Genomic DNA, 14,112 nt, shown 5'->3' on the forward strand with positions numbered 1-14,112 from the left:
TTAAGGGGGGGGGGGTGCTTGCCCAACACAAAATGGGTGTAATTTTAAATCGTATAAACTGGACTTTACAATGCATATAGGCAATATGACAAAATCTAAACAAGAGCTTTTTCATTTGCAAATGCGCCGCTACCTCAGATCTCTTTTTGTCATCCTACAGTACAGGGAATGGTCTCTGGTCACAAAGAGGACCAATCACAGCGGTTGTGGTCTGTGTTAACACAACACATTGTTACATTTTTGGAGAGGTGGCCTATAGGCGTATACAGCGTAGGCCAGCGTAGGTTCGACACAGAAGCCACCATTCACTTTCATTTATCTTTTTTCCATAAAAAAAAAAAAGTGAATGGTGACTGATGCTAACATGCTGCTTAACATCTTTTCCTAATGTGATCAAAAGACAACAAGTAAGAAAGCTATAGTGAGAGAGGCTATGTGACATGTCAACAATTTCTGCGTGGTGCACCCATGGCATTTAAAAAAAGCAGCAGGTGCAAAGCTGTGCCAACCAGGCACTGGAGCATTTCAGGGTTAATATAAATCCCTGCAGTAGAAGGCAGCTGAAAATAATCTTGGCTTCAAAAGAAATAAGGGGGCAGGGAGAGTGTTGGTGGGGGTCTTTGTATTAAGTGTTTTTTTCCACTCTTGTGTTGCTACTTGAATCTCTCTTTCTCTTTCTCTCTCTCGCCCACAACTGAGCAATCAAATGAAGCCACCTTATTGTTTTCCTGTGATAATAGACTATTTCAGCTAAAGGTTCATAAAATATCACCGGGGACCTCTATTTATCTCTTCTTTTCATCGGAGTGGTTAAACATACTTTTTATAGCCTTGCACTGATTGTGTAATCTTTTAAAAGTGTCCCCAATGAACACTCTTTGTGGTCGCTTCGATTGTAATGGAGTTCCTGGTGCAAACATTAAGTGCTTGTTGGCACTCATGCACCCTTTTAACATTTCCAAAACAGGGATTTACTGAAAAGACTCTAAACTGTTTATTGTGTGTATAGGGCCTTCAGAGCTGCCTGTGTGTTCTATACTGTGCAGTGTTTGGAAAGACTCTATCCTACTTAATGATGCAAAACTGGCTCACCTGGCCATAATTCATGTATTTATAAAGACAGCAAAGTACTAGCTGAACATCTGGCTAACTATACTCTGACAAAAAAGGAGAATAAGAATAAGCGTGGAGATTTCCCAGGTGGAAAAGTTCTTCAAAGCTCTATTTGGCCAATATTTGACACAGATAAAAAAACTTTCCATAGACTCCTTTTTCTTGGGCAAACTTTGAGCCTTCAGAAGCAGGAAATATATATCAAGTTCTATAAGAATGGGCTGAATTCCTCTGCCGATCCACAGGTTATGTATGAAAAACGTGACGTGCCAAACTCAAGCATAAACATATGCAGATCGGACATGAAAAGACCTCTTAAATTTATGGTCTCATATCTATATCCTGCACGTATATGGCACATAAGTTAGAGTCTGTCCACCCTAAACTTGAATTAAGTTTTTTTTTTTTTTTTTTTTTTTTGCTTCTTTCAAGGTTCTTTTAGAGAATGTTCTGTTTTAGAGGACTATGAGTGAAGGGTCTGGGGGAAGGCTGTGATGGGAGGTGGTATTGATGCCTGGGTGAAACCTAATCTAGAGAAAGAAATGAAGGACTGTAATTAAGTGAACACAAAGCAGTCCCTCTTTCTCCCATTAGTGCCATCCCTCCCAGCGCAACCCAAATTCCCCAACATGGTTCTGAGAGTTGACAGGCGTTAGAAATGTTGTGTAGAATCTAATAGATAGAAGATTTAATAAAGAGATATATCCTCTGAGATTAAATATAACAAGGCCTGAAGAAGGATGGGGGTGAGACAGGGTACATGAGCTGTGCTGGCATGAGTTCACACGTCTGACAGACAAGAGAGGAGAAAGCGGCTCCCTCAGACACAAAGCTAACCCATCTGGAGTGTGATGCCACCTAGTGGTCAACAACATAACACTTTGGGAGTATTAGATATTTACGCAATTTCACACGAGCAAGAGAGCTGTTCTCGTGCCGGTATCACAGATATTGCTACAGTTTAACAAACGAGTAAACAATATTGAACAACTCACACTTCAGACATAAAAAATTAAAATAAAATAAAAAGGCCAGTTCGTTTGTACATTTCTTCTCCATCAGCGAAAATAGTTCCAAAAGAAGCCAAAGCATCCAGATCAACTCCGTTCTTTGCACTGCTCTCATGAACTCGTATAGGGCCTTATTCGTGAAACATGCGCAGAACAAATCTGTGTAAATGCATTCATTTTTGTAAACCGATTTACTAACCTTTTGACCTGCTCCGGTTTCACAAATAAAGGGGGGGTCACACAACAGCTCCATAGTGCTGTTCAGGTTGTAGTCCAAAAACCCGGAAGAGAATTCACTATGGGTTCCCTCTGTATTTTCCTATGGGTTTTTAGAATGGGCCTTTACAATTTATGAGTAAAATAAGTTATGTGATAAACATTACTTAAAGGTGCTATATGTAATATTTGTACTGTACTAAATCATAAAATGACCATAATATGTCATTAGAGAATTAGGAAACATGCTAAGTTGAAATACCGGCTTCTCCGATAACAGTGCTACAGCCAGTATATTCTACTTTAAAGTTTCCATTCCGGCCGAATTTCTGTTTATGTTTTGGCCTGTGTGATCCCGCCCACTGCCCACTCACCAATAGTATTTCAACACCACTGGGTTGCCAGATTTGAATAAGTTTGCAGGCAAACAACACTACGTGCTGCAGCCATGGAAGCCAGCAAACAAACTGGATCAGAGATAACAGATTCCACCCGACCTAAAAAAGCCTAGCCATCCATCTAAAAACCACCATGACCAGAGGCATAGTAAAACAAGGATAAATATTTGAGATGCCTTTGGAAGATGGAGACAGCTTAAAGCCCAGAAATCCTTTAAAACAGATGCTGAGTTGGCTAATTTTCTCCTTAACGGGTAAGCATTGAGCGTCACTTAAAATTAGCTATCTAATTTATCTCGGCTACTAGTAGGGATGGACATTTTGAGTAAATTCTAGATTTGAGTACTCACATTCATAATCTGTGTTTCATGTGCAGCCTGGTTTCAAGGCAGCGAGACACATCTGGTGAAGTGATCCCGACTTATGCGGCGGAGCGGACGGGCCACGGCTGTATACTACCTCAGCAACAACCAGTTTGACAGAAAAATACGACAGAAACCACAAGCTTGACTCAAAATTGACTCAATTTACGAATGTGATTACTCTATAAGTTTAATGAATACTGACGTCCAAATCGAGTAACGGTACTCATGCCCATCCCTAGCTACTTGCTACAGTTTTTATCTATCTAATCTAATGTAAACCTTACATCCGTTTTAGAAGAGTTTATTGTATTTTGTGACTGAATCAATGAATGTGGCAACCCGCATGAGCTTTGAGTCTGGGGCGGGGCAGACAACTCTCCAATATTTTGAATTTGGACTTAAATCTTACATATAGCACCTTTAACAATACATGGACATTTTGTTCTACAACATAAATTACACACGTTTATACATAAAACGTGAATTTTAAAGCCGTATTGAATTGCATACTATAAAAAAAGGCGGCTTCAAAATTCACGTTTGAGGTATGAAAGTGTGTCACTTATTTTGTAGAATGAAACGTCCACTTATCGTCAAGTAAAGTTTACCAAAGGCCTTATTTTAACTCATAAACTGAAAACCCCTTTACAAAAACCCATAGGAAACCCATAGCTGTTTCCTCACAAAAGCAGTTTATTCAGCACACTGAAGCATTTCCTCCATATACATCCATTAAAAACGGCCTTTTTTTGGAGGCACTTAAGGCAGTTCTTAGGGGTCGGATCATACAGTATGCCTCATTCACCAAAAAATCCAAAGCACGAGAACTTGTGGAGTTGGAAGAGAATATTAAAAGTGCAGAGGCAGAGCTGAAGCGCAGAATGTCGTCTGATGGCCTCAGAGAATTGACTAGATTTAAATAAAGATATAATGCTATTTTGTCGCGGAAAGTGGAGTTTTGGTTATTCAGGGCAAGACAGTCATACTTTGAGTCAGGGGACAAAGCAGGGAAGCTTTTGGCTAGATATATAAAGCAGAGAGAGTCTTTTTCTACAATTCCCTCAGTGAAATCTGCTGGTGGTGAAATATTTACCTCGGCCACTGATATTAATAATGCCTTTAAAGAGTTCTATCTTGATCTTTATAGTTCTACGTCTTCGTCTACTGATGAAGATATTAGAAACTTTGTGGAACCATTAAAACTTCCTAAGCTGACGACTGAGCAAAGAAATTGTCTTGATTCTGAGATAACCTTGGAGGAGCTTGACGAGGTAATTAAGATTTTACCTACGGGCAAAGCTCCAGGGCCAGATGGTTTTGCTGCTGAATTTTTAGATCTTATGCTACAGAACTGGCTCCACTTTTGTTAGAAGTTTATACAGAATCTTTAAAGAACGGAAAGCTTCCTCCAACCATGACACAAGCCCGGATCAGTCTGCTTCTTAAAAAGGACAAAGATCCAAGCGAGTGTAAAAGTTACCGTCCAATTTCCCTGATCCAGTTAGATGTAAAAATTTTGTCAAAAATTTTGGCTAATCGATTAAGTAAAGTTATGACATCACTTATACATATAGATCAGGTGGGGTTTATTTGGGGCCATAGCTCTTCTGATAACATCAGGCGTCTCATCAGTATCATGTGGTCAGTAGCGAATGATCAATCTCCGGTCGCTGCCATTTCACTTGATGCCGAAAAGGCATTTGACATGGTAAAATGGGATTATCTTTTTAAGTTTTTGTAAATATACGGGTTCAGGAGTACGTTTATTGGATGGATTGTTACTTTATAGACACCCAGTAGTGGCGGTACAAACAAATGGACTAATTTCAGATTATTTTACTTTGGATAGGGGCACCCGGCAGGGTTGCCATCTTTCCCCATTATTGTTCTGTCTTGCCCTGGAACCATTAGCAACCGCGATAAGAAAGGAGGATGATTTTCCAGGGGTGGTGGCGGGAGGTATGGCGCATAAACTCTTGCTTTACGCAGATGATATTCTATTATTTGTCTCTGACCCCAGTAGATCTATGCCTTGCCTCCACAGAATTATTAATTCCTTTTCTAAGTTTTCAGGATATAGAGTCAATTGGTCTAAATCCAAAGCTTTGGCTCTGACAGCGTACTGCCCAGAAATGGCTTTCCAGCCAGGTGCTTTCCAGTGGCCCAAACAGGGCATTAAGTATTTGGATATTTTATTTCCAGCAAATTTGTGTGATTTAGTTAGAGTTAATTTTGACCCCTTAATAAAACGGTTTTCGAGCGATGTGGGCAGGTGGGCTTCATTACATTTATCTATGATTGGGAAGGTTAATGTTATTAAAATGAATTGTATTCCAAAATTCAATTACTTACTGCAGTCTCTCCCTGTAGATGTCCCCCTCTCTTATTTCAAGCAATTTGATAGCATAGCAAAGTCTTTCATTTGGAATGGTAAGCGTCCCAAATTACATTTCAATAAGTTACATAGGCCGATTGACAAATGTGGGCTAGGCCTACCCAAGATTTTATTTTATTATTATGCATTCGGTCTCAGACAGTTGGCTCATTGGTCGCTTCCACCTGAGAGAGCCCCTCCCTGGTTCTGTATGGAACAGGAAGTTCTTGCCCCTATTTCGCCACTGCAGAGCCTTTCTACCAAATTAATCGGAGAAGCTAAAGTACATCCCGTTATCTCGAACTTGAACTCGGTATGGACTAAAGTGTCCAGACTGTTTAATTCTGAAATTGTTTTAAATGTTGCCTCGAGCATATGGCTGAACCCCAAACTATGCATCAACAAGTCCCCTTTTTGCTGGTCAGAGTGGATTGGGGGGGGGGGGTTACTACACTCGGTGACCTGTATGAGAATGGAGTGTTGAGATCCTTTCAAAATTTGGTTCAACTGTTTGGGATTCCTAGATCTCAGTTCTATAAGTATTTACAGCTGTGCCACCTGCTCTGTACTGTTTTTGGGAGTGGTTTACACCCTCCTAAAGTGGCAGATACTCTGGGAGAGGTGATTACTGTTTTGGAAAAGGTCACGAGGCATCGGTGTATTACTCCCTACTAATTCAGAGTCTGGGAGATGGAACTTCAACTTCTCTTAAGAGATTATGAGAGAAAGATCTAAATTTGGTATTGGAGGAGGGACAGTGGGCTGGGATTCTAAAAAATCCCAGCCCCTCTAAATTGCATAGACTTGGTCTTAAAGACACACCCACCTGCTGGCGATGTCAATTAGAAGATGGAGACACAACCCATGTCTTTTGGGGATGTGTTAAGATGCAGGAATTTTGGATGAGGATTCAGAGTTTTATGTGCGAGGTTTTGGCCTCTCAAATTTTATTTTGCCCCAGACTCTGTATCTTGGGAGATGGGGCAGTCATTAATTTGGAGAATAAGCACATGAAAAACTGGGTCCTATCTAGTGTTATGATCGCCAGACAGATCACTTTGAGGAGTTGGAAGTCGGCTGGAGCGCCCCCTTTTCGGGAGTGGTGTTCAGAGATGGCCAGATTGGCAGCTCTTGAGGAGGGGGTATCCAGAAGACTGGGGAGTCTGGACATGTTTGAGAAGAAGTGGGGCAGATATCTATCTTTTTTGGAGGGCTCTCGGGGAGGGACAGTGGAGAGAGAGGTGTAGGGGTTTAATGTGTGTCATTTGTTTTATTTATTTATTTATTATTAATTAATTTATTAATTTTTGTTGTGTGTGTATGGTTGTGTGACCACTGGGGTGTTGTTGGTGGTCGGGGGGGGGCAGGGGGTTGTATATTGATTCTGTATATGTGTGTTCTGCTATGTATATATTTAATGGTTGAATCAATAAAAAAAGAAAATAAAAAAAAAACGGCCTTTTGTCTCCTCCCCAGTGTACCGCCCATAGAATGTCTATGGGACCTCCACGTTATGCATGGCTATGCTAACCTTATAGGTTCCCCTATGTAGAAGGGTTCTGGAGGGAACCCATGGTGAATTAGCCTTCTGGGTTCGCCTACAAATTAACTTCACGGCTGAACGGCCCTATTCAAATGCATCCGAATGCGGGAGACCAGAAACGCAAGCTCATGTGAAGAAATTTCGTATGACGCTGCGTACCAAAGTTCAAGTTTGAACTGCAAATCTGCATGACCGGAGGACACGTGACCAACAGAAAAGCCATAATATTTCAAAGCTGTGTGTTTTTGTTATTGCTGTAAAAGTGAGTAGACGGTATATTTTAACATTTTTTTAATAATATTTTTTGTTATTTGTGAAGTATTATTTGCTAAATCCAGAAGCATCTTATCCTGGTCTGTTGCGTTGTCAGAAAAACAACTGCATGCTTAAAGCCTAGTGTGACCGCCCCTTTAGGCCTGTATTGTTTCATTCATGTAGTGAACGAAATGGTGCTTTTAATGAATCTTTCAAATAAACGAATTGTTTTCGTTCACTTACATTGTTTCGGTGGTGAAGGATTCGGTGTGTGTTATCGAATTAGTTCAGTCATTCACTCACTCATAACAAAAAAGATGCTCATTTGTCGCCACCTGCTGGCATAAATATGTAATCTGCAGAAATGGTCACTGAACGAATCAGTGAAACAACAGAAAATGTAGGAACAGCTGAGAAATATGGATCACTGTAGATGATGTCAAAATTGTCCAGTGTGAAATCTGTTTTGTGCAAAAGATAAGTTTAAAACGCAAACGCCTGTAGAATTCATCCACATTGGTGGTTTAGACCTCAGGGTTTTCCTAGTAAAAATTATTTACTGTTTTTTTATGACATATATTCAGAAACAACACTCTTAATTTCTTTAAGCTACAGAACTCTATGCAAATATGAGTGTATACAAAGAACTGTGGCAGGAATGTGACTGCAGTCAATGAACAGATCATCCTCCTCACCATGTGTCTAGACAGGTGTTTCTCCATCTCCTTTCTTAGAGCTGAATTTTACAGCAGCGTATAAACCAGACTCCGGAAGACTGGGCAAGTACAGCACATCAGTTTATCATTACAGATTGTAAACAGATGTTTTCCTTTACATATGTTCAACTTTAGCTCATTTGCAGACTCTTACAACCTAAAGGCAGAGAGTAGAGGCATAAGAAACACATTATTCTATATAGTGACATTTTTGAACTTCTTTCTCACTCTAAAGACCTAAAACCCACTGTGATTCAGAGGAATGAGACTTTAATTTTAATTCAGTGCAGCTCTAAGTGAAGAGCATCCTGACCACTGAAGGGTGCCGGTGAGGAAGTCTCTAATGAGATGAGCAGTGAGCCACAGGCGGATGTCTACGTGAGGTTTGTGATTATTTCCAGTGATCCTTTCGTTATTTCAGCAATAACAAGTGGCAGCACTGCATTAAAGATATATATATATATATATATATATATATATATATTTTTTTTTTTTTTTTTTTTTTGAGCAGTTTGTAAGGGTGCAAGCTCTTTTCTAATTTTTGTTCTGCAGCATCAGCCACTGGCTTCCAGACACTGTTATCTCCAACAGCTGCAATGAAACCTAAAAATGGAAATGGAGTGTTATTCACCTATTTTGACATTTGCCCACACAAATTTGACAAATAGGCACATTTCAAATGAGTGGTGTTAAATGCTAAAATGCTCAGGTGCATTGTACTGAAGTATCATCAGTGTCAGAAATTAACGTTTTTTTAAGGGGCAGTATTTTCCCCCTGGAACTGATTTTCACTGGCATTTTTACTTTTATGAGGACATAACTTTCTAACATATAGCCTATATAGTAGTTCCTGTACCTCAACTGTCACATCATCATAATGGCAATAGGTTGATGATGGCAACAGGTGCTGCTGCTCTACGGGCGACGTGGACACACACCCGTGCTGCTGTTTGTTTGTTTGTTTGTTTGGCCTTTTTGTGAGTGAGTATGCCCTATGTGCAATACGTGCGATTGGGACAAAGGACTGGATGGTGGTGTGTGTTATTGGGACTTTTGTTGTTGGCATTGGTGCTCCTGTGTGAACTTTTCTCCATCTGTAAAACTATGCCGGTTTGGGCGAGTGGTCTCCTATCAAAAGCCAAATTATCTTTTAATTTTCCCAGTATCACTCGTCGTAATTGCATTTTTACTAGTAAGAAATAAATTAGTGAGCTCTACAATTAAATTCTTACTAGTAAGAATTCCAATTAGAAAGCTCAACAATTGCATTTTTACTAGTAAGATTTGTAATTACAGAGCTCTCTAACTGAGTTTTTACTAGTAAGAATTCCAATTAGAGAGCTCTACAATTGAATTTTTACTAGTGAAAATTGAATTGTTATAGTCATATGTCTCCACTGACTTCCATTAATTTTTTTTTTACAGAGCTCTACAACTGAATTTTTACTAGTAAGAATTCCAATTAGAGACCTCTACAACTTAATTGTTACTAGTAAGAATTCCAATTATATAGCTTTCTAATCGAATGCTTACTAGTAAAAAATCACATTAAAGATGTATGTTAAATTGTAGAGCTCTGTAATTGCATTCTTACTAGTAACAATTGAATTAGAGAGCTCTAATTGGACTTCTTACTAGTAAAAATGCAATTGTAGAGTTCTCTAATTGGACTTATTACTAGTAAGAATTGAATTGTAGAGCTCTCTAATTTATTTCTTACTAGTAAAAATGGAATTATGATGAGTAACGCTGGGTGTATTAAAAAATAATTGCGCTTGCCATAGTGCTTCTGTCTCTGTACCACTACGGAGATGTAGCAGATCTTTTCCGACCGCTCATTAAAAACTTGCCGGATGGCATTAGAGCTCCACGGCGGCAGCGACTGCGGAGAAGAGGCCGAAGAGGAGGTGCTCGACAACGGCTACGGGGAAGAGGCAATCGACCTCCACTGCCATCTATGATCCTGAGTAACGCAAGGTCGCTCAGGAATAAAATAGATCAACTCCAAATCCTAACAAGGGGATGCTTCGAGTACCATGAGTCCTGTATTATGCTTTTCACCGAGACTTGGTTATATCCAGATAACCCTGACGGTCTTGTTGGAATAGAGGGGTTCTCACACATTCGCTCTGATTGAAGCGAGCTGTCAGGAAAAAGCAAAGGGGGCGGGCTCTGCTTGTATATAAATGACAAGTGGTGCAGACAGCACACAGTCCGGGAGAAAATCTGTAACCCTGATGTAGAACTGTTACGTGTGAGTCTCAGCTCGTTCTACTTTACCCAGGAGTTTGGTAATATTCTCATCTGCTCTGTTAATGTATCCCCCAACAACGCCTCAATGGCTGTGACACAGGTGGCAGACTGTGTTCATGAACAACTACAGCGCACACCAAACGCCCCGATGTTCATCATGGGAGACCTTAATCATTGTAACTTAAATACTGCATTGCCAGGTTTTGAACAGTATATTAAATGCGACACCAGGAAGAATAGGACTCTGGACAAATGCTATGGTAATGCAAAACATGCATACACCGCCATAGCTAAACCACTCCTGTCTAATTCTGACCATAATACTGTTCACCTGATCCCTACATACAAGACAGCCCTAAAGAGCCGTAAACCCCTGGTTAAATCTATTAATGCATGGTCAGAAGACAGCATAGAAACATTGAAAGGTTGCTTTTTATGCACAGACTGGGATATTTTCTCTAGGGAGCTGAGCCTGGACAATGCCACAGATGTATACCACAGATTACATAAAATTCTGTGATCCCAAAACGGGAAATAAAAGTCTACAACAACAACAAACCTTACATCACAAAGGAGGTGAAGGACTGTATTAACAGAAAAAGCAGGCGTTTAAGACCAATGACCACTTACAACTTAAAACTTTACAAAAGGAGTTGAACCAGAGGCTCAAAGATGCAAAGGAACACCATAGAGAGGCGACAGAGGAAAACCTCCAGACTATGAACTCTAAAAAACTATGGGATTCGATGAAAATAGCCACCAACATGAAACCCACAAAGAAATCTTTGCATGTTGTAGATGAACTGGCAAAAGCAAATGAGTTGAATGGTTTTTACAAGAGGTTTGACAATTATGATTTTTCGGCTGAATGTGACATGGTGCTTGATAGTATTGCTACTGATGATGTTGATAGGCTAGAGATTGACCCTAAAACCATCAACAGGGTCCTTAAGCAAATCAGTGTCAACAAAGCCACAGGTCCAGATGGTATCTCTGCTTTTCTATTAAGAACATGTGCAGATTAATTGACACCTGCCTGGTGCCCCATCTCCAGAGGTCCCTACATTCTCACACTGTACCGACACAATGGAAAAAGGCAATCATCACACCTGTCCCTAAGAAACCCTGTCCACAGGAAAAGAATGATTTTAGACCTATTGCTTTAACCTCTGTTGTGATGAAGTGTATAGAGAAGCTCATTGTGAGCAAACTACAGCTGGATGTAGGCCCACAGCTAGATCCCTACCAGTTCGCATACAAACACCAGAGAGGCACTGATGATGCAACCAACAGTGCACCTAGTGACTAAACACCTTGAGAATCCTAGGGCCTATGCTAGACTGTTGTTTGTAGATTTTAGCTCAGCCTTTAACACTCTGCAGCCTCATGTTCTCCTGAAAATACTGCAGCAGATGAACGTCAACCCCTTTATTATTAAGTGGTACCACTCATTTCTGACCAACCACAGCCAGCAGGTCAGGGTGAACAGGACGTTGTCTGAACCCTTGACCATCAGCACCGGTGCCCCCCAGGGGTGCGTCAGTTCCCCAGTACTGTTCACACTGTACACCAATGAATGCACATGCAGCACTACTAACAATTACATGATTAAGTTCTCTGACGACACCGCTATCCTGTGTCTCATATCAGATATATCAGATACAGTTGTATACAAACATGAGATTCAGAACCTTGTCCAGTGGTGCGACAAACAAGTTCTTACCCTTAGCATCAAGAAAACAATGGACATGGTGTTTGACCCCAAATCCATTGGAGACCACTCACCAGTGGTTATCCATGATCAGAACATAGCCCAGGTTGACTCTTAATGATATCTGGGCATACACATTGAAAATAAACTGACATGGAATGTTCAGGTAGAAAATATCTGTACTAGGGTCCAACAGCGGCTACACTTTCTTCGTAGACTGAGAGTCTTTGGTGTCAACCAGAAAGTGTTGCTCCTCTTCTACCATGCCGTAGTTGAGAGCATTGTGCGGTATGGCATCTCAGCCTGGTTTGGCAATCTCAGTGTACAGTTGAAAGCCCAGATTACACGGCTAACACAGAGAGCAATGAAAATCATGGGAGTCAGGCAGCATCCCACACTCCAGGCATTCTTTGAAGAAACAATCATCAGACAGGCCCAAAAAATTATTTCAGACCCCACCCATGTTCTCCACCCTGAGTATCAGCTTCTTCCCTCAGGCAGACGTTTCAGAGCCCCCCAGTGTAGGCTCAACCTTTTTAAGAACTCCTTTGTTCCCCTGTCCATCAAAGCCCTAAATGGCAAGTCAGCCAGAGGTTTACCCCTTTAACGCTGTTTTTAATTGTAACTATAAACTTGTACACCTTATGATGTTTTTATGATTTAAAAATAAAAACTTTTTTACAATCATGATGACTACAGGTATGTTGTACGATGGGCAGTGTGCAAATGGTTGGATGATGGCAGTCTGTGTATGTACTGTATGTGTTGTGTGTATGCATGTTTTGGGGTGATAGCTTGTGTATTTGTTTCTAAATAGCAGATACTGTACTGTATGTGTACAAATTTCCTTTGGGACAATAAAGTCTATCTTATCTTATCTTATCTTATCTTAGCATGGTGCTAGCAATGCCAAGGTTCGATCCCAGGAAACTTACTGATAGAATGAATACCATGAATGCACCGTGTGTCACTTTGGATAACAGCTTCTGCCAAATTAATAAATGTAAGAATATTTTTTAAATCAAAAAAGTCTTCATATTAGTTACACATTCAACAACACTTGCCTTTGATACAGGGAATACAGATATCTGACAGCTATAGGCCAATTTTTTGTCTTGAATAACATTATGAAATATATCAAATGTTAGATAACAGCAGGAATTTACAAGGGGGCATATTTTGCAACCACATTTAAAAAATACGGGACATTTTTGTCACTCTGTGGCATTTTACCTTAAGCCATAGTTCATTTTTACCACCATAAATTGAATTTACTTAAAAAGTGTGATGCAAAAATGCTACATACTGTACATATTTTAAGTAAATCCAACACATAATTTTTTCAGTGTGGTTTAAGAAACCAGATTAACTTTTTTTTTCTTTCTTAAATTTAAATAAGATTAAATTCTTATTCAGCTTCTAGTGGTTAACTGGCAGTGGAAAGTGTCTGGCCAGAATGCCTTTACACACTGAAAACAGATCCTAGATATTTAGGAAAAGTGTTTAAACTAAACGACTGTTGATGAATGAGCCTTCCTTTCCATGACCTATGGCACCCACCTGCAGAAGTTGCATTTCTGCCATTGTGATGTCATATTTTCCATTAAGAGCTCCAAAGCAACTGAAATTTTTTATGCAAGAAGTGTGTGGACACCTCACGCATACCTCTTTGTTTCCTTCTTCGACAAACATTGTTAGTAGAATGTACCTTTTCAGTTGCAGCATGACAAACCCCTGTGCACAAAGCAAGGCTCATTAAGAAACAGGCCAAGTTCGAAATGGCGTACTACTATATAGTAGTATATAAAAGTCTTACCATTCCAGACATATTTAGATATGGTATAAATAGTAAGAGTAGTATGGGAAGTATGCCATTCCGAACTCAGCAATAATTGAGTGATTATTCTGGTGTGGAAGAACCACTACCACTTGGGGGCTTGACTATTTTACCGGAATTCTGCACCAGACTGTTGATTCAAATCACCTGTTTCTCATTTCCTCAACAAAAACAATAGCCATAGAATAATCTTGCTTATATACACTGTAAAGTCTTCCAGTAAGTTTACTGTAACTCTGAGCATGTTATTTCCTTAGTCATTGTCTGGTTATTCAGGTCTAATGCACATGTATATTACCATTTAGCATTTGTTTTTTAATT

The sequence above is a fragment of the Myxocyprinus asiaticus genome, chromosome 3 (genome assembly GCF_019703515.2).
Source record: "Myxocyprinus asiaticus isolate MX2 ecotype Aquarium Trade chromosome 3, UBuf_Myxa_2, whole genome shotgun sequence".
NCBI lineage: Eukaryota > Metazoa > Chordata > Actinopteri > Cypriniformes > Catostomidae > Myxocyprinus > Myxocyprinus asiaticus.